Here is a 21,990-nt window from a genome sequence, read left to right as displayed (position 1 = left end):
AGATACGGCAAGGTCGATCCAATAGGTCACGAAGCTTCGGGCGAAAAGCGGTTCGGTACAAATTGTCGCCCACATCCGCAAGGGTGATTATGGAAGCAGCGGTTTAAGCACGACTATGTTTGGAGGGAACAAAGATTGTGAAAGAAAAAAGTGTTTTTTTTTATTCAAGCGATACACAGTTAGATTCATTAAATGAAAATAAACTTTCTGGTCAATTTCATATATTCGTGACGAATTAAGAAAATGCAAGTTTATTTAATTTGATTATTATTTATAAATACGTTTCTTTTCAGCACCCATCGTTACAGGGGGCGTTGACGCCGCTATCACTCGCAATGCAATGCAGATCTTGAAATGTGCAGAAAGGCGCGCTTGTAAAGTTCACCTTTTGAAATACGCCTCCCTCACGCGTTGTGCTTTTTTGCTTGCCGAATTTTGCCTGAATTTGGCTACGTGGGTAGGTTCGTGGCTTTTTAACCTGTTCAAAGAAGAGTAGTGAGTTACAACCGCCAGATAATTAATTGTTCAGTTTATTTTCATACGACTGCGCTGATCGATGGGCTTGGCATCCGGCTATAGGATCAGCACTCTACACCGAAAGCTTTCCAAGGAAAGTATGTTCTGCTCAGGGGTGTGATATCGACAACCGTATGGGTGGCCTTTTCCTGCATCGCTTTTTGCGCTGAAAGCTCGAAACGCCCATCAAGTCGAATAGCGGGGCACTTGAATATAATGTTCTAAAAGCATGTCAACAAAACAAATTTCCCGCCTTTGAAAATGAAATCACGTCACTTCTGTTTTTAACGGATATGGTGTCACATTATTTTTTCTTCCGCCTGAAGTGTGCCCTCCACATACAGATGGCGCGAAGTCCCATGAACCGTCGCTGAGCCGCCAGGTTTTGACCGTATGGGCTCCTATGGCAGCGTCGCTACCAGGTATATGTGCCTTGGATACGGCACCTTGAATACTTCTTCGAGAGCACCACAGATATACGATATGTCAAGGAAGCCGTCAAAGTAACAACCATTGCCCTACCCAGTGTTGCGGCGACAGGCTGTACTTTGAATACTGTCGACCGGCACACGCTATTGAAGCCACAGAGCAACGACCCTGAACTACAACCGTTACGGGGAGGGGCTCCTCCGTTCGCATCGAGCTTGTTCCCCATTCATCCACACCGTGTTCTGTATGGTGTGATATGGCTGGCTCTCTCCGCACCCTTTCATCCCGACAACGTTCCCGTGGGCAATTTTCTACTCTCTGTACGACGTTGCTCATCCTGGCATATAGAAAAGATAGGACGCCCTAGATGTTTGGCCCCGCGACGCCAGTGCCTTATTCACCGAGGCCGTACAACCAATGCCCTTTCCTACCAGATTGCGCATCCATCTGTTTGCAAGAATCACAACTTGCCATCTCAGCTTCGTGTTTCCCGAACCAGACTTTGTTATTTCTTGTAACTAAAATGTAACGTTCCCTATATGGCAAAGAAGTACGACGCGGCTGTTTACGGCACGATGGACGTGGACAAGAAGACGCAACAGCGTAGGCTTAGCCAGTCACACCAGGAACAGCGTCTGGCCCGAGCCGCACTTCAGTAGCATTGGCGATCCGGCTGCGCAGCTCTGCACGGTGCACTTCTTCCTTACAACTTCCCCCTTCGCTGATAACGGAGCCGCACAGGAGGCCTAAGGCGTCGTGAGGACGAAGGGCTCGTGATACGGCTTGAGCCGATCTACGTGCGCAGTTTCGCGGCCTGGGCGACGCAGGTCCGTAGGGGGCGTCAGAGTTTCGATGACGTAGTTCACAGAAGAAGTTCGCTGTAGAACCCGGTAGGGCCCATGGTATCGGGATACAAACTTGGAGGAGACACCTGGTGTCGAAATAGGAGGCACCCACAACCAAAAGAGAGCGTCAGGCGAAAACTGGTGGTGGGGGCGCCCGTCGTCATGACGAAATTTCTGTAGGGCTTGTTCTTGCGTTGTAAGGGAGCGAGCTAGTTGCCGACAATCTTCTGCATACCGAGCGGCTTCGGAAATAGGTGTACCCTCTGATAAGTCGGGACGGTAAGGAAGAATAGGGTCAATGGGAAATGATGGTTCACGGCAATATAGAAGAAAGAAGGGAGAAAAGCCCGTCACTGACTGGGGTACCGTATTGTAGGCGCGCGTGGCATAGGGAATATTGAGGTCCCAGTTGGTGGGGTTGGAGGCGACATACATCGAAAGCATGTCGCCAAGAGTTCGGGTAAAGCGTTCTGTCAATCCGTTTGTTTGCGGGTGATATGCGGTGGCACAGCGATGAATAATGCGGCATTCAGCGAGAAGTTCTTTAATGACACCGGCGAGACAGACGCAGTCACGGTCGCTCAGGAGTTTGCGGGAAACGCCGTGACGTAGAACGAAGCGTTGAAGGAGGAAGAAGGCAACGTCACGAGCCGTCGCGGCTGGCAGAGCGGCCGTTTCTGCATACCTCGTGAGATGGTCTACAGCTACAATGACCCAGTGATTGCCAGCAGCTGTGTATGGCAGAGGCCCGTAGAGGTTTATCCCAACCCAATCAAAGGGTCGCGAAGGGCACAGCAAAGGTTGCATTGGTCCAGAAGGGCGGTAAGGATCCGGCTTCCGGCGTTGATATTCTGTGCAAGAGCGAATGCACTTTAGCACAAATCTGTACATATCACGCCAATAAAAGCTATGGCGTAGTCTGGTGTAGGTCTTGAAGAGACCAACGTGTGCGCGCTGAGGGGCGGCGTGGAAAGCGCCGCATACATCACACCGGAGCTGCCGAGGTATTACAAGCAGCCATTTGCGGCCGTCGGAACTGTAGTTGCGGCGATAGACAATTCCGTCGCGGATGGCGAAGTGCGAAGCTTGTCGGCGTAACGCTCGGGATGGTGGGTGTGTAGGTGAAATAGAGATGTAAACTATCAAAGATGAAATCCAGGAGTCCTTGCGCTGCTCCAAAGCCATGTCGACAGAAGTGAATGGAAGTGGGTCGTCTAGGACGGACACACTGACAATGTCGGCGTGGACAGGCGAGCGCGAAAGAGCATCGGCATCGGCGTGCTTCTTTGAGCGGTAGACAAGCCGGATATCGTACTCTTGGAGCCTCAGTGCCCACCGGGCTAGGCGGCCGCAGGGATCCCTGAGAGATGACGACCAGCAAAGTGCGTGGTGATCGCTAACGACATCGAAGGACCGGCCGTACAGGTATGGGCGAAATTTCGTGATGGCCCAGATGATCGCGAGACATTCTTTATCCGTGACGGAATACTTCGCTTCAGCTTTCGTCAGAGTGCGGCTCGCGTAAGCAACAGCATATTCTTGGCAGCCGGGCTTTCGCTGGGCGAGCACAGCGCCAAGACCTACACCGCTACCATCCGTTTGGATTTCAGTGAAAGCAGTTGGATCGAAATGGCGCAGTATCGGTGGTGTTGTGAGCAGGCGACGTAGCGTTGCGAAGGCATCATCGCAAGTCGGGGACCATGCGGAAAAATTGTGGTCTCCCCGAAGAAGCTTTGTCAGAGGTGCCATAATCGAAGCGAAATTACGAATAAAGCAGTGAAAGTACGAGCAGAGGCCAATGAAAGTGCGCAAGCCTTTTAGTGACGTTGGCCTCGGGAATTCTTTAATAGCAAGGAGCTTAGCGGCATCAGGGAGAACGCCGTCCTTCGACACGACATGTCCGAGAATTGTCAGCTTGCGTGCCCCAAGGTGACATTTTTTCAGATTTAGTTGGAGGCCAGCGTCACTGAGACAGCGTAAAACTTGCTCCAAGCGATGAAGGTGAGTAGGAAAATTTGATGCGAACACTACTACATCATCCAAATAACACAAGCACGTGTTCCATTTGAGGCCCGGAAGAATAGTGTCCATCATCCGCTCAAAAGTCGCGGGCGCGTTGCAAAGTCCGAATGGCATTACACGAAATTCATATAAGCCATCTGGTGTGATGAAAGCAGTTTTAGGCTTATCTTCTGCAGCCATAGGCACCTTCCAATAAGCAGAGCGTAGATCGAGGGAGGGAAAGAACTCTGCACCTTGAAAGCTGTCGAGGGCGTCGTCGATCCGCGGGAATGAATAAACATCCTTTCGGGTTATTTTGTTTAAGCGGTGGTGATCCACGCAAAAGCGGATCGAGCCATCCTTCTTTTTAACTAAAACAACTGGCGATGCCCATGGGCTGTCGGACGTTTCAATGACACCACGCTTTAACATTCACCTACTTGCTCATCAATGACGCGTCGTTCTGTCGACGAGGCGCGGTAGGGTCGCTGCCGTAGCGGTGAGTGAGAACCGGTGTCAATACGGTGACATACAGTCGTCGTTCGGCCCAGAGAAGTGCTATGAATGTCAAATACAGGGCGAAATTTCTCGAGGAGACGGAGAAGGTCATGGCGTTGCGTGGGGCTTAAGGCGTTGTCGATGACGTGGCTGAAAACGTCTTCAGGCGATGCGGCAGGTGCGGGACAACAGTAGAGGGTGTTGACCTCTGACGATCCAACAGGAAGTTCCGGCGTGGTAATGGTGTCGCAAGGCTCCACAGTGCCGAGTGATTCACCGCGGAGCAGCGCAATCGAGAATGGGAAGTGGTTGCGTATCGGAAGGTGAGTAGCACAAGCTTGAAGGCTAAGCAGCGCAGTTGGAAATGGTGAGAGGTGGCGGTGAACGAAAGCAGTCGAAGGCATGAAGGGTACGGTAGAGTCGGCGGCAACGGAACAGGATACAGGTATATGAATGTCGTCAGTGAGGGACAACTTGGTGCAGGAAAGCGAAACGTCATAAAATATGTCATTGCCAAGCGAAGAGAAGGCGACTTCTGCACGGGAGCAGTCAATACCAGCATGGTGACGGGAGAGAAAGTCCCAACCTAAAATAATATCGTGGGAACAGTGGGGAAGAACGACGAACTCGACTGTGTAGACCACTCTTTGAATTTCAAGTCTGGTGGTGCACGCAGCCACCGGCTGGACGTGCTGTGCCGTGGCTGTGCGGAGTAAGGGACCTAAGAAAGGCAGCAGCAGCAGCAAACGACTTTATTGTGGTCCTGAGGAGCTAAGCGGGGGCCTGCAGGTCCCTACCCGGCCGCTGGCTAGTCCCATGTCGGAACAGAGAGGCCATGCCTCTCCGCTCGTTCACGGGCCCTCTGGACAGCCAGGAGCTGGACGTCCTGTCTCGGGTCTGTGATGGCGTTCGTCCAGTCTTCTTCTGTATTAAAATCCTGTAACACAGGGCACTGCCAGAGCATGTGGTTTAGTGAGCTAAATTCAGTGCCGCAATCTGGGCAGAGTGGATCGATGTCCGGGTGGAGCTTGTTCAAAAAGCCCCTAGAGGGGTAGGACCCCGTCTGGAGCATGCGAAGCGTGCTAGCTTGTGGCCTGTTGAGCTTATGATGGGGGAAAGGAAAACTCTGCCTATTCCCTCTGTAATGAGAGGTGATTTCCTGAAAGGTAACCAGTGGATCACTGTGGACGAGCTCTCCCGAACTCACCCGAGACACCATCCCGTCGCGGCATACGAAACCTCGCGCACGGTCGTGGGCTATCTCATTGGGGTTCAGGTGACCCGGTAATACGTCTGGTCCCATGTGAGCTGGGAACCAGACTATGTGGTGAACAGTGTCAGAGGGGTGTTTGCCGTTTAAAATCCTGGCTGCTTCTTTGGCTATCAATCCCGATGCGAATGCTCTAACAGCTGCTCGGGAGTCCGTGTACACCGTAGTGCGTTTTGAGTCAAGTAATGCGAGAGCTATAGCAGCCTGTTCCGCCACATCGACCGAGGAGGTTTTCAGCGAGGCTGCCGAGAGGAGTTCTCCCCTGTCATTGACTACGGCTACGGAGAACTTGTTGGCACTGGCGTGTCGCGCCGCGTCAACAAAGGTCTCCGTTCCGGCTATGTTCTTTAAGAAAGCTCTAGCCCTCGCTAACCTTCGACCTTTATTGTGTTGGGGGTGGACATTTCTTGGAAAAGGGTCTACAATAAAGGAGTTCCTTGTCTGAATATCAAGTTGCGTGATATTTTCCTGATTGAAGCTAGGACGGAGGCCGGCCGCATCCAGAAGTCTTCTGCCTGCTTTGGAGTTTGATAATCTAATAATTTGTGCTGATTTTTGTGCTTCTATTAATTCCGAAGTTGTGTTGTGTACTCCCAATGTCATGAGTTTCTCTGTGCTAGCCGTGATTGGCACGCCGATCACCTTTTTGATACTTTTGCGCATAAGCGTGTCTAATTTATCCATTTCTGTTTTCGTCCAATTAAGGGCTGCGACTATGTAAATGACATGGCTGATGAGGAAAGCGTGGTGAGCCCTAAGGAGTATATCCTCGCCTATGCCACCTTTCTTTTCGGACACTCTCATGATTAATCTAATAATGTTTTCAGTTTTCGTGGTGAGTTGGGCTATAGTCTTAGCGTTGCATCCCTTTGAGTTTATTGAAAGCCCTAGTATTTTGATAGAGTCTACTCTCGGGATGGTGTGCCCATCTCTGGTACGAACGCTAATTGGCACCTGATCGAGTGGGGTGAGTCCCCTAGCACCTCGTCTAGCCTGTCTGTACAGCAGGAGTTCCGACTTTCCAGGCGAGAGTGCCAGTCCCGTACCTTTCAAGAAAGACTCTGTAACATCCAGAGCCTCCTGTAGAGCTTGTTCGACCGTAGCCTCCGATCCTCCAGGACACCAGATTGTAATATCGTCAGCATATAATGCATGACCTACGTAAGGAATTGCTGCAAGGCTTTCCGACAACTTGCGCATTGCTATATTAAACAGAAGGGGTGAGATAACTGCCCCTTGGGGAGTACCCCTGTTTCCGAGTGTGAAGTATTCCGAGACTGATTGCCTCAACTTTATGGCCGCCGTCCTGCTCTCGAGGAAGGATGCAACGAAGGAGAAGAATTTAACTCCTAAGTTCAAGGCCGATATCTCCTGAAGGATATAGTCATGTGCAATTGTATCGAATGCCTTGGATAGATCCAGTGCGAGGACGCCTTTTACATCTTTGCTTTGAGAGTCGATTATCTGTGTTTTGAGCAGGAGCATGACATCCTGCGTTGAAAGCAAGGGCCTGAAACCAACCATATTGTACGGGAATAGTTCGTTGCACTCAATATGTCTCGATATCCTGTTATGCACTGCATGTTCCGCTACTTTGCTAATGCAAGAAGTAAGGGAGATAGGACGGAGGTTCTCCAAGCTGGGTGATTTACCTGGCTTGGGGATTAAGACCACTGTGGCCTTCTTCCAACTCTCCGGTACAACGCCTTCCTCCCATACCTCATTTATCTCCTTCACTAAAGCTTGAATTGCTTTGTCGTCCAAATTTCTTAAGAGCCGGTTTGTAACTCCGTCGGGGCCTGGGGCAGACCTTCCGTTTAAATTGTGCAGCACTTCCCTGATCTCAGCTTCCGAGAAGGGAATGTCCAGCTCTGGGGCAGGCGCGCCCTCATACTGAGGGAGGGGAGAACCTGGGCTTTGGCCAATGGGAAGGTATTTGTTCGCTAGTTTCCGAAATATGGAGGCCTCTGAGATGCCTTCCATTTTTTCCTTATTAATTAATCGGTCTATGACTAGTCTCTGATTACATTTGGATTGTCCATCGTCTAAGAGATGTTTGAAGAGGGTCCATTTGCCTCCTTTGCGCATTTTTCCATCCGCTGCCGAGCAGGCGTCTCTCCATTGCTGTTTATTAAGTTCTGAGCAATGCTCCTCAATGAGTTTATTCAGCTCCGCGATCTTTTTCCGTAGCCTGCGATTGAGTCTTTGTGTCTTCCATCTCTCGAGGAGAGAGCGCTTGGCTTCCAGGAGATGCGCTAACCTTGCATCCATCCCTGGGGCATCAAAATCCGTAACTATTTCCTTGGTGGCCTTCTCGACATCCATTTGTATCTGTACAAGCAGTTCACTGAACGTGTCGTATACTGCCTCATCTTCACCTCTTATTTTCCTAAAGAGGTCCCAATCTGTGTACTTATAGGTTTTGGGAGGAGCTGCTATTATTTCCATCCTGAGTTCTATTATGTAGTGGTCGCTCCCCAAGTTCTCCTGTAAGTTGGACCACGTGGCCACAGCATTTCTAGTGAAGCTGAGATCAGGGGTCGTGTCTCTGGCGACCGAGTTTCCCAGCCTCGTGGGGAAACGTGGGTCCGAGACCAGCGTCAGGTTTAGGTCTGTAGTCGCTGCAACTAGGTTGGCCCCTTTCTTTGTTCGTGTTATATAACCCCAAGCCGGGTGGGGAGCGTTGAAATCTCCTGCGACTATTAAGGGCTGCGATTTCGCAGCGGTTGCGACCCTATTTAGTAGTGAGCGGAGATTATGCTTATGAGCGGAAGGAGAGCTGTACAGGTTGAGAATGAAGATGTTTCGTCGAATTTTTCCGTGGGGGATGATTTCAATTAACTGTGCCTCGAGACCGGATTTCTTATCCGAGTTACAAATTTTGACTTCGTGCTCCTGAAAAGAGGTGTCTTTCCTGACGAATGTGGCAATACCTCTGCCATTTTCTCCTTTTTGGCTAACCGAACGGTAGCCCGATAAATTTACCTTCTCACTAAGTGTTTCTTGCAAGAGCAGGACGTGCGGCATTATCGCTTGTGCTTTGATGAGCTGCAATAGAGCAGCCTTGCGCCTTAAGAAGCTGGCGCAATTCCACTGCCAGATAATTAGGTTTCCGGTGTGTCCCGCCATTTTGATTTCTATTGAGCTAGCAGAGCCTGCAGGGGACTCGTGTTATCGGGATCCTGCTGTACTTTCTTAGCTTTTGCAGTGGTGCCAGTGGAGATGCTTTTGATTTTGCTAGCGTCTATCATTTTCATTTTAGACTCGAGGATGCCAACTTTACGTGTTAGGTGGGAGATGTTACTGTCCATATGCCCGACAGTGCTAGATTGAATAGCTAAGGCCTCTCTCATCTGCGTGAGCGATTCCTCAATTACCTTCAAAGACGCGAGTATGTTTGGTTCTGGCTTAGGGTCCTGAGCGGGGGACTCGTCAGTTTGCATTGGCTCTCTTTCCGTGGTCGCAGGGGGGGAAATAGCTTTGCGCTTATTCGACCCTTCTGCTTGTACTGGGATGGGTAAGGCTACTTCGCGGGGTTCACGCGAGTTACGGAAGAGCTCGAACTCAGCCCTCAGCGTTCGTAGTGCCTCTTTTAGCTCTGCATTTTCCTTCTTAAGCATTAAAATCTCAGATTGCTCTCTTTTATGCTCCGGCGAGATGCCCTGTGTTACCTGTTTGCCGCTTGAGATGCTCATCCTGGCCTTGTCTGCCCAGGACATTGGTTCCTGGATTCGGACCCTGGAACCCGATCGTCCTCTCGAAAGGGAGCGTCTGCTGCTATTGTCGCGCCCTCTGGAGCGAGAGCGCGATCTGCTGGATCGCCCTCTGGATCGGGAGCGGGAGCGTCCTCTCGATGCCGATATGTTGCGATGGGGGGAGTATAGAAGGGTTTCTCTCCCGCCATTGCTTCTCCGCCGCTAGCTGTGTCGAAACCACGCGGTCCTGCCGCCCGCTGCGCGTGCTGTGCGCGCCTGCGGCGCCGCCGTCTTTGGCGCACGATGTATGGCACCTGGAAGCGCTGTTTGCACTTGCGGTCTGCCGTTTGGTGTGCCCCACCACAGATGGCGCACTTGGGATCACATTGATGATCCTCTGATGGTGTGAGCATGCCACATCCGCGGCATTTCTTCTGGTCTTCGCCCTTCGGGCAAACGTCGGACCTGTGGCCCAGTTCTCCACACGCATAACAAACGTCTACTTGCCTGCGATACAAGGAACAAGGGTACCGAACACCATCACATACGACGTTTAGGGGGACCTTGTGTCCGTCGAACAACACGATCACTGTTGTTGTCTTCTTGATTCTTCGAACCCCCAGTGCGCCGGGGTTTCTCCGGTTGACGATCATTTCCGTCAGTTCTGCGTCACTGATGTCCACGTTGATTCCGCGGATCACTCCTTTACATGTGTCGTCCGACGCAGCCACGTAGGCCGCCACTTCTATGACGACACTTGCCATACAAATCTGCTGAACCTTGGCGTAGGCGCGCGCGTTCGCCTCGAACGGCGTGGCAACCACGAGAATGTTCTGGAAGGGGTTCGTGCACAACGTGTCGTCGAACACCTGTTCCGCTGTTAGGGAAGCCGCCTTGGCGAGCGCACGCTTGAAAATAATAAGGTCCGTCTTCTTAACATCCAGCCCCCCACGAGGCCTTATAATGGTCTTAAAGTGATTCCTAGGAAGGTTCGCTATTCTGGAAGCTTCCACTACTCGTCTCAATACCTTCTGCGGTGCGGCATTGCGGGCGCCGCCATTACCGCTTCCTTTCGCTGACGTGGGCGCGTTAGGATCACACCGCTCGGCAAGTTTCTTCTTCTTGCTCACGACCTCGATCCAGCCTGAGCACTCCGCTTGCTCCGGATTGATTTCCATGCCTTCTACAACCGAGGTGTTGGGGTTGGAGGCCATTTTCTAGCTCGACGACGCGTTGGGCCTAGGCTCGACGCCTGCCCGACCGCCCCGTATGGTTTGGCTCGTTAGGCGTAGCTGCGCGCCAACGTGGCGTGCGGTGGAAAAGTCTCGGAAAAGTCCGAAAAATCCACCCACCGGTAAGGTTTCCGTAGCCGCCTGTTCCGTGGAGTAAACTGCGTCGATTGATGCACAGTTCCTGTGGGTTGAGGCAAGAAATCTGGTCCAAAAGGTTTGTAGAAACGGGAGCCGACGCGCTCGCACATGTGCGTTCGAAAACGTCGTCTTCTTCCACCTAAGAAAGGCGTCGTGACTTTTCGTATTGAGCGGCATAGTTTTTCGGCAATCACAGATATGGCGGCCCCTGTGTCAATAAGGGCAAGCACCGAGACACCTTCAACAGCGACATGAATAACGTTGGGCGGCGAAAGAAGGGGGATTTGAGCGTTGTGACGATGACGCAGTTCTTGCCTCGGGAACTGCGCCACTTAGTTTTCCATGTCAGCGGTAGAGGGACGTCGACGCATCGGGAAGAGCGAGCGACGACGAGGAGAAGGAGAACGGCGGTCGGAAACTGGGCGAAGGCTTGGGCGGGGAAGGGGTAAATCGGGGTCTGGAGCGTAAGACAAAGGATGGTCGTACGCGGCTGTGCCTAAGTCATCACGGGGATGAAGTGGACGGCGGCGGCACAGGTTTGCAACGTGTCTGGGAATACCGCACGAATAGCAGATGGGCCGATTGTACGGTGTGCGCCAGGGATTAATTACTCGATGGGCTGGATGTCGTGGCGGCGTGGGGGTAAAAACAGGGCTAGGCATCGGAGGCAGAGCCCCGAAGGTCGGCGGTCGTGGTCGTGCGACGACGTCGGTGTAAGTCAATGGGGCGCTGAGTTGAGGCGCCCGTTCCAGAGGAAGGACCTCGCACACTTGCTCTTCTATAACATGTCGTAGGGTCGGACTAAGGGACGAACTTGAGTCCGGCGGGTGGGAGATGAGGGAGAGCTGGCGAGCTGCTTCTTCCCGGACGAAAACCTTGATCTGCGAGAGGAGGGTGGAATCTTGAATAGGGGAGGTCAAGCCGGACAACGATTCGTGATGAGGAACAGGACGGCGAGTGAGGATGCGTTGACGGGGGAGCTCGTCATAGCTTTGGCACAGTTCAATAACTTGTGCAGCAGTAGAGGGGCTCTTTGAAATGAGCATCTGAAATGTGTCCTCGTCGATACCCTTCATTATATGCTTGATTTTAGTGCCCTCAGTCATGGATGCATCGACGCGTTTACAGAGATCGATGACATCTTTGATGTAGCTGGTAAAGGTCTCACCAGGCTGCTGAGAGCGCGACTGCAGGCGCTGTTCGGCACGAGGCGTTTGAACAGCAGGGCGGCCGAAGACATCGCTGAAATTTGTTTTGAACACCGTCCAGCTTCGGACTTCGCTTTCGTGGTTCTGAAACCAGTAGTGGGCAATTCCGGTGAGGTAAAAAGGGAGTTTGGTCATTTTTGTGATATCAACCCATTTGTTGTTCAGACTGACGCATTCGTATGAAGAGAGCCAGTCATCAACGTCGTGGTCGTCAGTGCCGCTGAAGATGGGAGGGTCCCGCTGACGGAGTGTGCCGGGGCATACGGAGGACTGGGGAGCAGGTGGTGGTAAGCGCGTGGCGCTTGCGGTGGTCATGATGGCAGGGAGAGTCCGGCTGCGCAATTCCAGGATGACAGGAGACCCAGCAAATCTCCACCAATTATGGCAAAGAAGTACGACACGACTGTGGACGGCACGATGGACGCGGACAAGAAGACGCAACAGCGTAGGCTTAGGCAGTCACACCAGGAAAAGCGTCTAGCCCAAGCTTCACTTCAGTAGCATTGGCGATCCGGCTGCGGAGCTCTGCACGGCACACTTCCTGTTCCTTACGCCCACCATGATCCTATCCTTTTTAACACGGATAGGCGAGATAGTTGGTGGGCGATAGTGGAATGCATCATGTAACCGCACAAAAACAAGGGACAAAGAAGGGGCACACAAGAAAGACGGTTGTATTAATCGGTTGTATTTATTACACGTTCGTAGATGGCCAACCTGTCATCAAATATGGTCGTCATCGCCTCCGCAAAACATGCATGCATATCATTTCTGTGCAAGGACAGCCATTGACGTTTCCGCCGCTGAAGAAGAGGCCACCTCTTCCGCCATTGACAAAAAAATCAAAGCAACGCCACGGCGGAGTTCCGTCATGAGGAGTTCTCACCCCGCCTCTCCACCAAAAATGCGACAGAGATAAAGCGTAGGCAAAATATATACATACAAATATGTGCACAGGGAATCCACAGACAACATGGCCGAATAACAACAATCACGAACATGCTTTTTCAATCGTCGTTTTCATCGTCCTGCTCAGTGCCTTCTTGTAGAATGCAGGAATGTCCGGTAATAATATGCTGTGTTTGGCCAACAAAACACCAATATTTAGTTAATATTATATAAAATAGCCATTGGTGAGAACTCATCTCACACTAAAGCGAAGCAAATAATACTGAATGATTTTCCTGAAAGGTGATGCATTGAAAGCTATAGAAACGTTTTAGGTGTCAGCTGACGCACTTGCGACGGTGTTCTAACAATATTGACAGATGAACTCGTTTATCTTTTATGGGTGAGCGCTTTTAACGTCTAAGAAATGTTATCGCCCAGCGCAGGAAGCGTCTGCATGTATCGGAAGTTTCTAGAATATTATCGATGCTTCTATCTGCTGTCTGTTGTCGCCGAATCTTGTGTAATCTGATTGCATGTATGTGCGACGCGAATGGGATAGAACTTAGTGGAATGCACACAGGTCCCAACGGGTACTCCGGAACATTCGACGACTGATTTATAAAAGCCGACGCGCTTGACCCACTGATCAGATTTTGACGATCGCCGACTGTGTTCGCCATTGTCGCCGTCCTTGAAGTGTAGCCTGTTTTTGTGGACACAAGGCCACCCAATAAAAGTTTGTTTCATCTTTCACAGTATTGCTACTGTGTTCTTCATGCGTCACTCCACGTGACAATATAAAGGGGCCGATGTAATGATGCGACGCAGCAAGTAAAGCAACCAGCCGACCGCCGGTGGCGTGTCTGTGAAAACGGCCAGTCTACGTCAGTGCATCGACAAGAATCGCGAATATGATGTCATCAAGAAGAGGGCGCCCATGATTGCATCATGATGAAAGCAGCGACGATTACAGGACAGCAATGGCAGTATAATTCTGACGATGGTGGAGGCATGACGACCTAATTATAATATTGGAAATTAAGAAACACAAGAACCCTTTTCATTTCAACGTGTGTCATTCCTTAAGGGCAAACTAGCTAAACTAGCGGGTTTCCGAAAGCGGTTTTTATATGACTGCACTATACGTTTTGCTTCAACTATCGCAAAGAAAACACATAATAAAGAAACCGTGGATATCAAGGGAGAGTATGTAAATTGAAGAGAAAGTTAGAAAATCTGAGGAAGATCAAGAAACTTTGCTCTAAACCCTTGCATATTGAATGAAAAATATCTGAAGTATCTTCTCAACTTAAACATACAGTAGAAGACGAAAAGTAACGTTATTCTCAGAAATATTCCACTAATAGTATTGAAAAGTCAACCTCAGATGCTTAGCAGAACGGCGTCATGAATACAGCAGAACGGTGTCACGTTTCAAATACTCGGCCGACCAATTAGTGACTCTGATAATATCTAACGCTTTCAATATTTAACGCTTTCAATAAAATCTGCCTTTACAAAGGACACCATTTCTCATCCAATTTTGATGCCTCTTTACCACCTATATCTAAGGTTCATCAAAGAGAAAGGTATCTTGCGGGAACTATAGATGTTAAAAAAACCCTAACTAATAAAGTATTAACCACGCACTTCTGGAAACATACGCGGGGCGGGTATCAAAGTATCCTAAATACAGCGATCGCTCTGGGCAGATGTATGGGCCCCTATACAAAGTTGATCCATCGTGTGACTTTTACATGCCGCGAGGCTTCAACACACAATACCAAATATGCCAACAGCGCATCACACTCATCATGGCCAACACGAGCTACTTCAAGTGCAAGATTAAACTGAAATACTCCCGAATGTGCTTTGAATGTAACGCGGTGAAGACCTGCAACATGGTATCAGCGACTGCTGCTGCTGCGTATAATAATAATAATATTTGGGGTTTTACGTGCCAAAACCACTTTCTGATTATGAGGCACGCCGTAGTGGAGGACTCCGGAAATTTCGACCACCTGGGGTTCTTTAACGTGCACCTAAATCTAAGCACACGGGTGTTTTCGCATTTCGCCCCCATCGAAATGCGGCCGCCATGGCCGGGATTCGATCCCGCGACCTCGTGCTCAGCAGCCCAACACCATAGCCACTGAGCAACCACGGCGGGTAAACTGCTGCGTATCAGAGGGACAGTCTTTAAAGGCGGTACTACACCGCCGACGGGACTCGAGCTCGGAAGTACGGCACATTCTCGGCCTATTTTTAAAGCATCACCTATGGGTTTAGCATCACGAAATCACTGCTGACGTTCTTGCAGGCCCCGAAACCTAGCGAAACTTTGTAGATACCTCTATGATAAATGTGTGTGCCTATATGTGTATGATTGTGTGTGCGTGTGTTTGACTGTATGTGTTGTTAGGTGTTTATTACTGTGTATATTATAATCATCACCCACTATCCGGGGTAGAACGTCCCGCATAGAGCCAGGCTAACATCTGCATCATTTGCTTAAATCTTGAACCTCCACCTCTCTGAGACCCAAATGTACCACAGTTGCTGCAGCCTCAGGTATTTCTCGCCCAACTGTAACACCTGCTTTCTACGATTGTGAATAAGAAAGTATCGGCCCCTATTCTTCATTAGCCAAAGTAAGGTATGTAGTACATGTAACTAAGAATTTATGAACTATTCTACGTATCCTATACTACTGTAGAAACATTTTCGCCATCGCAGCACTGACATTGTGATGCCCTTGTGGTAGAATTCGTCTGGCAGACTGGGCAACCACTTTCGGTTTATATTCTTGGCTTCATCGTTATACCTAAATCGCTGTCGAGCCAGGAACTTCTTGAGCGCAGTGAAGACGTGATAATCACTGGAGGCAGGTTCCAGATTCTATGGTAGTGGATCGAGACTCTCCCAGTGAAATGATTGGAGCATGCCAGCAGTTCTGCTTGCCAAATGTGGCCTCGCATTTTCGAGCAAGAGAACCGCATTGTCATCAACGATTAGCCCCGATTGTCGCCTGGTGGCAGCCAACAGACGCGACAATGTGAAACAATAACTGTCCGGCATTGATGGTTGCAACTTGTGGCGTGAAATCTAGTAGGAGTAGTCCTCCCGGAAGGCTAATCGTCATGCAAGACTTCACGGCTTTTTGCGAACTCACAACACCACCTCCCCCCTCTTCTGGGAGCTAGACACCTTTCCCAATACGTGGATTGCATTTCCCCGCGAGGTTTGACGGGCGTTCTACAGAAAATGAGTCATACTTCGTTGCTCGTACACCATGGACCTGTGAAGCACAACCACATCTTCAAGAAATGACAGCTCCGCCGCACCGCGGAGCTACCTGCAGATAAGGCCGGGCCGGTTCGACAAAGGTACGCCGCGGTGAATGGATAAGTGGATTTCACAATTACGGGCGCAATATGGCAATAAATATAGGAACAAACACTTTCTGATTGGCCTTCGTACGTATGACGTATGGGTAAAGGCGAAAGCGGGCCGGTTCGTAGAATGTTTTACCCCAGCGCCCCTGTTTTCATCGCGCACAATGGGTCATTTGACACTATACTCAGGATGGCAGCTATCGACCGCACACACAATGGGTTGAATTGCGCATTCCCGCTAGAATTAGGAAAGTGGTTGTTTGGCTCCACTCGTAATTTCAAACCGACTCCCCCTATAATGCCACGCAATCAAAAAAGGCAAAAACGTACACTTTTGGCGGGCTGCTACTACTTCGCTGAGAATGCTCTCTGGTGAGATCGCATGGCGGTCCCGTCAGCGTAACTCGAGAGATCAGTATAGATATTTCACTACTAGCGTCATCTGCGGAGCACGTGATAACATACACGTTAGAGCATGACATTCATTGATGTGTTAACGTAACGATTCTGCGTTTATAGTTGCGCAATACGCACATAGAAAATTGGCATTGGTCGCATAGCTCCTTGTGTGGACGTATTTTAACATAGAATATGCCTTTACTTTATTTGCACATCCCTTATGAAAATGGTTATGTCCTTTATGTTTACTGTAGGTTTCCTTGAGATCACATGAGGAAACGTCCTTTATGTTTCCTGCATGTTGAAATTTGGCCACTGCTTTTATGTTTCCGTCATGTGTCCTCCCTGTATGTATCCCTTATGTTAGCGTACTTTATGTTTCCTCCATGTTGAAATTTGGCCACTGCTTTTATGTTTCCATTATGTGCCTTTCTTTTGTGTATCCTTTATGTTACCGTCCTTAACGTTTCCGCCATGGTGAAATTTGGCCACTGCATTTATGTTTACTTCGTGTATCCCACCTTTATTTATCCTTTATGTGGCCCCAGTGATTAAATCCTGTATTTAATGTAGACATGCATAGATGAAGATTGCAAGGTTGCTGTTCCCTACAAGATGCAGCATACAGATTAGAACACTACTATGGCACAGCAATTTATGCTAACTTTTCTAAAATTACAAACTAATTAGACTTCATAGAATATTTCAGTATAACCCTTGGAATACCATTGCACGTTCCTCACTGCAGTGCTGCTGCTGTTCTAGTTATGTCTTTTTTACTAATATAAAATATAATGTTTGGATGGAAAGATCAGGCTGTATTGGTGTTTGTACTTTTAAAAGAAAGTTTTCTCTGTACTTTGTAAAGGTTCCATCTGAAGTTAGGAGTAGTATATTGGAATATCTGTATGCCACTTCAATTTGCCACGTCTGCTCACAGCAGACCTCTGGAATGCGGTGCTTCGATGAGAGCTCACAGGGCACCTGAAAAACAAAGCAAAAGGAAATCTTTTTCACTTATTCAAAAATATTCATATAAGCAAGTACAGCTTGGCCTGTATGCACACAGTTAAGAAACTTGCAGCACTCAGAAATCGCACATATATAGATCAGGGCAACGAACAAGCTTTTAACTAATTGTTGTTTGAGCGCTGTTATCTACTATTCCAATCAGATATGAAACTGCTCACAAATTATTTTAAGTATTATTGTAGCAGCTGCTAAGTATTACATGAACTTTAGGAGTAGGCAACTGGTCAATAAACATTTGTGTGCTACCTCAAACATCGAGGCTCCCCAAGTTGAGGCCCTCCCTATGCCGTGAGCAAGAACTTGCCAATATTGACCAGGAAAGCTTGCTAATATCAAAGGCCTCCCATCGAGCAACACTACTGTCTATACCATAAGGTGCTGTGGTTAAAATCTAGTTGCGCACACATTCTAATGCCAAATTGAAAGGCATTACAATATCCTGTGCATTTTTCACAGTTTTTTTAGTTCTTACCCATCTTTATTGTAAGTTACAGGCTGCAGGTGTGCATTCTACTGAACGTTTAGCACAACACTTTACCGACTTCAGCATGCCACAAAAGGTGACAAGCAAACATGCTGTGTATGTGTACCTACAGCAAACTGAATGGTAGCAGCATCTGCTTCGCAAGCATGAAAAGGTGTTATTCGCGTGGCGAGTTGTTTAGGCTTTATCAAAATTGGGCACACTATCAATAAACTTCATGTGAATACATTATTGCAATCTTATGCTTTCTGAACAGAAATATGATGAGTTAACTGGTGTTTAATCTAAGACGAACTGCATTATACTTCATCACGTGCTCGTCATAGAGCAATATGTGGGAGGCGGTGGACATTTGTATTGAGCAATACCTTCCATCAATGCTGTATCCTTTAAGAGCTTTTAGTTGCGTTCATATGCTGCAACTGCATGCTGCTATTAGATTCAGCGGTGGTGTTTAACAGGCGGGCGAGATGCGGGCACGCAAGGGAGGCGGGCTAGCTTAGTATGTAATCAATGCTTTGCAAACTTCTACTACCAGTGAATAGCACACTCTAGTATCTGCATTGAAACTGCAGCAACTGGAAGCCTAGATGTCATTGTTGCTACCTTAATCTGATAACACCACAGCGCTGCAAGCGAAAAGCGTTACCATGCCATGCCATCATTGGTGTGCTTTCCCTAGTGTGCTACATAGCGCCAGCCCACATGCCTCAGCATGCCTGACAATATTATTGTGTATATCTTGTGTTGCTAATAAGCACAGTAGCATGATTACCTAGCCCAGTATACAGCTTGGTATCCATAAGAATCCGGGCAACAGCTCAACAAATCAGACAGCAGTCCAAGACAAACTAAGATACAGGATGCCAGCCAAAAGATCGCATTGTGCAGTGCAGAACATGCCATGAGCTCTCATTTCATCTCTAACCCACCTCAATCAAAACCAGTGCAAGTTGAAACCCAAACTGCAAAGTCACACGTACAACAATCCTCAAAAGAAACAACCACTGTGTCCATGCTTTCAGCTGAGGCTGGGAGATCTACTTGGCCTTGAAGCCGCCACCATTCAGCAACAGTCAAGAATCCATTGGAATTAACCAGAGATAGTAAGACCGATACGAGCACTAATTTTAAACAGGCAAAAGTCTGTCACTACAAGAATAGTGGTTAAAAAGCAAGATGTTTGTTGCACACACAATTGTGTTGAAAAGCTAGGGCTTGAAAGCCAGAAATTTAGTTAAGTATGGATCTTGCGACATAGCGCATTGTCATACAACTTTTGTGTGACAGCATTACTTAGGAGACTTTCTGCCTAAACCATGTCTTTAGGTGGTTAAAACCTTTTAGTACAATCACCGCGAGCGCATTATTCACAGTAGAAAATATCAATTCAGTGAGAGTGCAACAAATAATTACAATATGCCAAAAGTGGCTGTTTCCAAATTGCACCAAGTTCAGTGTGGCTCGAGCGTCAAGCAAGCCTCCATGTAAGATAACGAAAATGTAAGGTGGTGAGCGTATGGTACCACAAACCACAGATGCATACATAAGTTCTAGGCAGTACTCCGCATTGTTTGCATGTCCCTGGAAGCTTGTGTATTATGCAGATAATACAGAAGAGAAGGTAAAAAAGATTCTCCACATTTGAGATAGATGACGGCATAGGACCAGCTTTGTCTTAACAAATCAACAAGTGCAGCGAAACGGAGAAAAAAATGCAATGCAACAGAGGATGCTCCGCTTTCAGCTGTGCTACCATGGTGGGCTTGCAACTACTTTACTGGGCTGACTTTTATGATTCAGCAGCATTCTGTACCACATTATGAACGAGTGAAAAATCTGTTACATATAAAAAAGACCGGCTTCCACCCTGAAGCCGACGAGCTCGTGGGACACACATTGAACTTGCCACATTAAAAGGTTAATGGCTTGTTGTTTGCTTGAAAAATTGAGCACTCATACTGTGACTAGGAATTTGGCAGCTACGTAATAGAGCAGCAAATCTTATTGTCTTGATGGGGGTATTTTTAGGAGATGAATTATGGTATGCAATACATAATTGTGACCGAGAAAAGGGAAGAATTTAGGTGTGCAGTGACTGAGAAGTGAGAAGTGACTACATGAGAAGTGACTATATAATGATTCAGGTAACCACAACCTTCAGTTTCTCTCGGGTGGCTCATAGACACCCTCATGGTCCTCAATGATGTTTCCAAAAAAGCAACCTGGCTCGAATATTATAGTCTGTATAAAGAATATATTGCATAGTCAGTCCAGCTTTGTTTATATTTGTCTCAGAAGAACCAAATTTAGTTACAGTGCTTCAACTGAGGGCTCCCCGGATAAATAAAAGATATTGTGCAAGTGATCTGCTACTCGAAATCCTGGAAATAGCACACACAAAAAATTATTGCATATTGCACAAGCATATCCTACAGCTCAGTGAAGCGACAGTTTTTTACGCACCTTGTAAAAGCATGCAGGTCAAGTGCATCTTTGTGCGATCCAGTATGTAGCGGTGCAGCAGGTTCCTACAGGTCGTAGGCTTGGCTCCGGAATCCGCATAACCTTCAACAGTAAGAAAGGTTTAATTTATTGTGATGTGAAGCTTCAAACGTGTGATTTACAGTGTCATGTGGAATTGAAAGAAAGAGATTCACACATAAAACTGTGCCTGTTTTACAGATGTCTCGTAGTTGTATCTCATGTGCTTACATTGTTATATTGTAAAATTCAGGTGGGAATAAAACCAGCAGCTAACATCAGACTACCTGGGAAATTATCACCAAAACCTAAATATGTAGTGAATCAAAAGACTCGATTATGAACGGTCTAAAACGTAGGGCGCGATTTTGAAGCGATGCCTTTTCCGATGCTACTGATTTTCCTCAGTGGTCGGACTGACATTGCGCCATCGTTATTGAATACATTCCGCCATCTTTATTCACTAGTACAGCCAGCCGTGGATGGTGTGTTATAAGAGAGGCAAGCATCGAGCGGAAAGCATCGCAACAAAATCGCAGCCCTTATTTACGCAGTGCTACAACCCACATATTATGACAACAATCGCAGGAGCTGACATCCTGTTCTTCAGACGAAAATATTAATGAAAATGAGCGCCTGATTGACACGCATCGACTAAAAAGAAATTTCGCTGTTGTAATATCGGTCTGTATTTGCCGTGCAATATAGAAGAGAAATACGCGAGCATGACAAAGAACAGAAACGATGCAGACAGGTTCTCGCGAAGCTGGGCTTCAAGCTGAACTGTATCAATAAAATAACCTTCACACATGCAAATATCTGCTCAACTGTTAAAACACCGCAGTCGCGTTCCAACTCGCAATGCCCACTACAAACCTACATGTATTACACACGTAATTTGCAGAAATTTTATCCACGGAAGATTTTCTTGCCGGGAAACTACCGAGGAAACAGGAACTTTCAGCGGTTACGTAAATATTTGCCTATTAAGTCTCAACAATCAGCGGTGGTAGCACATCACTGCAGAAAGCAAGCGGTAAGAAATAATAATTTTCAAGGAAACTCCCATCATGAGACGGTTTGCTAAATGGGCACAACAACATGGGCAACATACGCTCCGAAAGTGCTCTGTTGTCGTTGCACAAAGTTTACTACATGAACCATAAGCTGCGCGAATGCGCGAAAGCGTCAGTCCTGCTTGCCTTCAAGGGCTCGGCAGCTGTGCCACGGCACGGTTATCGAATCTGGCTCTCTTCATCATGCAGGTGCCCTTTCACGCCTCCGCTTGCCTTCTGCTTACCGTGTTCTTCGACGCCTCCCGGACCCTCCTGGACACCTCCTGGTCCCCAGCCGAGTTTTCTGGGAGCGCCGTCGAAGCCAGCCACCGCTTCATCAGCGCCATCGCCGACTCTGCCCTTTTACCGCACGTGCAAAACTGGACCCTCGACTTCAACTGGGAAACACCATCAGCAG

The 21,990-nt window shown here is 48.3% G+C and overlaps 1 long non-coding RNA gene across 1 annotated transcript; it reads right to left on the bottom strand.

The window, feature by feature from the left end:
* Positions 1–17,295: 17,295 nt before the first annotated feature.
* LOC135900543 (uncharacterized) lies at positions 17,296–21,962 on the bottom strand. Its single transcript, XR_010563902.2, has 3 exons — positions 21,818–21,962; positions 20,500–20,601; positions 17,296–17,501 (listed from the first exon to the last, which is right to left on the bottom strand). It is a non-coding gene; the product is annotated as an uncharacterized lncRNA (long non-coding RNA).
* Positions 21,963–21,990: the final 28 nt, after the last annotated feature.

The sequence above is a fragment of the Dermacentor albipictus genome, chromosome 5 (genome assembly GCF_038994185.2).
Source record: "Dermacentor albipictus isolate Rhodes 1998 colony chromosome 5, USDA_Dalb.pri_finalv2, whole genome shotgun sequence".
NCBI lineage: Eukaryota > Metazoa > Arthropoda > Arachnida > Ixodida > Ixodidae > Dermacentor > Dermacentor albipictus.
The sequence above is the reverse complement of the archived record's forward strand: the minus strand, read 5'-3'. Positions and strand labels throughout refer to the sequence as shown.